At 45.5% G+C, this 3,855-nt stretch overlaps 1 long non-coding RNA gene across 1 annotated transcript in view; it reads right to left on the bottom strand.

Moving 5' to 3' along the window:
• Positions 1-736: 736 nt before the first annotated feature.
• The window catches only part of LOC107210070, a 7,549-nt gene continuing 4,430 nt past the window's right edge, over positions 737-3,855 (bottom strand). Inside the window, exons 3-4 of the long non-coding RNA XR_001523828.2 lie at positions 1,897-2,138; positions 737-1,763 (exon numbers count right to left, since the gene is read on the bottom strand). This is a non-coding gene — a long non-coding RNA (uncharacterized LOC107210070). The remainder of the gene's footprint in view (positions 1,764-1,896; positions 2,139-3,855) is intronic.

Genomic DNA, 3,855 nt, shown 5'->3' with positions numbered 1-3,855 from the left:
GGGAGGGGTGAAGCACAAAAAGCACCTGTGACAACTTCAACCCAATGTTTCCATTTAGAAATCCAACAGGCACAAACCAATGTTTGTTTGTGGGAAAGGGATGATGTAAAAACGTCCTGAGCTGGCAGAACACGAAGCCAAAAAATACTTTTCATTCCAAAATATAAAGAAAGAAAGCTAAAATTCAGTCTTGATAGAGATCAAAGCACTTTGAAATGCCCAGCAAATGGAAGCTATTGCTCGCAGGAAAAGCAGCAATAAAGACCCAAAACCACTCACCTCAATTTGGGGAAGGAAAGTTTCTGAAGTGTTTTGCAGGACAGGAAAACCATTTCACTCAGATGCTCCTGAGGGGAGCCAGGAGAAAATGGGATATTCAATTTATAGCAGCAAGGAAAGAGCACATTGTGATGTTACCTTTGGCTGGGAGGGACAGAAATGGAAGCAGGGCCAGATTCAGAGGGGCAGCTCTCACTCCTTACAGGAGACACAGAAGGAGCTTCGTGAGGTCCCTCCTGCCATTCAAAGCCTTTTCCATCAATAGTGAAATGTCCAGGCCCAAGAGAAAGGTGTGGAATGTGAAATGTGGTAAATGAAAAACCTCCCACAGCGAGTGAGCAGGGAATTCCAGAATGGTTTGGGTTGGGAGGGACCTTGAATCCCACCCAGTGTCCCCCAGCCACGGCAGGGACACCTCCCACTGTCCCAGGAGCTCCAGCCCCAATGTCCAGCCTGGCCTTGGGCACTGCCAGGGATCCAGGGGCAGCCCCAGCTGCTCTGGGTAACCTCATTTCCCCACAATTTTGTCTAAAACCCCCATTTAGGCTGCATTTGTCCCAAGCTGGAGAGGCAGTGCTGAAAGGCTTCGCTGTGAGGAGTGAAATGAATTCACACAAACATCCATCACGGAGATGGAGAGAGAGTTACCACTGGTATTTCAGGAAAGGGAACTGCTAAATGACTCAGGGTGGAGAAGGGCTATAAAAAGCAATCAAAAAGATTGTGCAAGGATCCCTGGATAGTTTAAAACAAATATTTTAACTCCGCTCTATTTTGGAAGTGTCTTAAAATAATGTGAGTGTGGATATTTTTATGGTGAAAGGAATGGCACATCCTGCTAATCCAAGTTATTTGTATGCAGACAGAATGCCAATCCTGTGCATTATGGATTTGGGAATGTCCTTCCAGCCCTGGTTTATTTAACTCCTTCTGTGCTCCCTAAAGAAGATCCAGAACACATCCACTGTGCTTTGCTCCCAAAGCTTTTCCTGCCTTGCAGTCACACCGTGCCAGGAATATTCACCATCTCCCAGGGTGGACAAAGAGCATTACCAGCATTTAAGAACTCCACATCTACAAGGAGCCACTTGGAAAAGCTCTAAATAAAACAGAAAAACTCTGGAAAAAGCTGGAATTTGGGCAAATTCCAATGCAAGGCAATTTCATAGCAGCTGCAAAAGGAGCAGAGGGGGAGCACGAATGGCAGCAGCAAAGAATGGGAAAGAATTTACTCCCAGGGATGGTGATCCAGCACATCAGTGCCCCTGACCAAATCTCCTCTTGACCTCCCAGCTCCTGCTCCTCTCTCCTGTCTCCCTCCTGTATCCAGGGATTCTGCAGGCCTGACGTGCTCCAGGTGAGAGCCAGGAAAGTTCTTGCTGCTCTCCAGACTTCTCCTGGATGAGCAGCACTTTGGGCATCACAAAAGAGAATGAAATACAGCTTGGAAATTGGATAAAGGAGCTTTGTTTTCCTTGTTTTACCTGGGGAGGAAAAAAAAGAAGTAAAGTTTTAGGCAGAGGGAAAGGAAAGTGAATGAGCATTGTGATTAATTAAAAAAAATAAAATTAAAATTAAAATTAAAAGCAGGATGTGGTTGGAACAAGTCATACAAACCAGAAGGAGAACAGAAGGATTGATCTGTGTTTCTTCCCTGCAAGGGCTCTCCAGGCTGCCCAGGGCAGTCCCCATCCCTGGAGGGGTTCAGAGATTGTGGATGTGGCCTTTGGGGCAGGGGTGGGGGAACAGCTGGACTCAGTCATCCCACAGGGCTTGTCCAACCTGACTGATACAGGATATCTTGATTTCATTTGATAGAGGATATTTTGATTTCTTTCTTTGTTTGCATAAGATCCATCCTAGATGGACATAAAGAAAGAACAATTTAATTACTTTTTTTTTCCCCTGGTTGATATGAAGAGATGACACTGAGAGAGAAAAACCCCATCCAAGTCAGTTCCTAGGGAAGATCATTCCATCAAGTGGAGCTGATTTTTCCATGTGAGTGAAGGTTCAGAGGAACCTGCACCTCAGTACTTACCCAACTTGTATTTAACCAGCACAACATATCCAGCCCTGCCATTAGAATATTGAATAAAACATTCCTAAAAGGAAAAGCTTCGTGAAAACATCTCCTTTTGCTCTCAGGTACCATCAGAGGTGAATGACAGGGCTGTGTTTGGCTGTTCCACCCTTAACAGCTGAAACAAAGAGTGACTGCAAAGAAATCCATGGAAAAATGTCCCATTTGGCCACACATGACTTGAATTCCATGAATGGATCTGTCTCCTGCAGCAGGCACGGGGCGATCAGCCTTACATAAACGCCCTACATCATCCCAGTACTCACTTTCTGATCTTCCAAATCCAACAGAATTATTTATAGCCTGCCATGAAATATTCATGGAAAAGTGTCCATTGCCTGAAATTTCTGCTAAAGAGTAATTTAACTTGGGTTTTTGCATTTCTTGCTATCAGAATAATTTAGGTCAGGCAAGAAGCAACAATATCATTTGCCTACAAACCCCTTGTGATGAACATGACAAAGCTTTTAGGTTTGGAGTAGGTATTTTGTAAAACCCTCGGTGAACAATGGGCCCAGTCCAGCTCAAGTCAATTATTAGCCCAATATTTCCAGTTATTTCAGCCTGGTGAAGCCCTAGAAGCATTTTTAATTACCACAGCAGATTCTGCCCGTATCCAAACGCTGTTACACAGAGTCAGATCAGGCACAGCAAATCTGCATTTCCTGGGGCCAGGAACAAACCAAACCAGCCCTGCCACGTCCCCTCCCAGGGCCTGCAGCAAAATCCTCTTCTGGTTTGAAACTCCTAAAATAACGACCCCAAAGGCACAGGAGCAGGGCCACTCCTGCTTTGGGGCTGAATGCAGTGAAAATTGGTGCTGGAACCTCTAGGGCTGTTGAACAGGGGCCAAATGACATCATCTTTGTGCTGACGTATTTCACATTAGCATTGAATAAATCTCCTGGCTAAATAAATATTTCTCCCCTCCACCACCTTCAATATTTTATAGATTTTTATTTTTTTTTATTAATATGCTCATCTTTACCTGCAGATAATAAATATGCAAAAATCCTGAAGCAATAGATGGGGGGAAACATTAAAGTGCAATACAATAAATATATATATATGTGTCAATGAAAGCTGCATATCCATAAATATATTTATGTGTGTCTTACAAGGAACTATTATTTCCACAGGCTTTGAACTGCCATTTTCCCTTGAAGGAGTTGAGATTTTATGGCCAGCAGATGTCATAAAAACATCTCCATTGCCACAGGAGCTGCTCCCACCCCTCCCTGCAGGCTGTGCTGGGAGCCCTGGGCAGGGAGGGGATGTCAGTGGCTGGGAAGGGAATGGAATTGGCTCCAAGGGTGAGGAGCTGTCCCCATGAGAGCCCACAGTGTCACAGCTGAGCTGGCACTGTTCCCTCCCTGCTGGGCTTTGTGGGGCTGGTTCTGCCCCAGCCCCTTCCCCAGCCCCCAGGCCAGGCTGCCCCTGCTTGTCCTGCTCTGCTCCCTCCCTGCTGGACAGGCAGTGGGGTTCAGGGTCAT

The sequence above is a fragment of the Parus major genome, chromosome 12, assembly GCF_001522545.3.
Source record: "Parus major isolate Abel chromosome 12, Parus_major1.1, whole genome shotgun sequence".
NCBI lineage: Eukaryota > Metazoa > Chordata > Aves > Passeriformes > Paridae > Parus > Parus major.
This window is presented reverse-complemented; position numbering and strand designations above follow the sequence as displayed.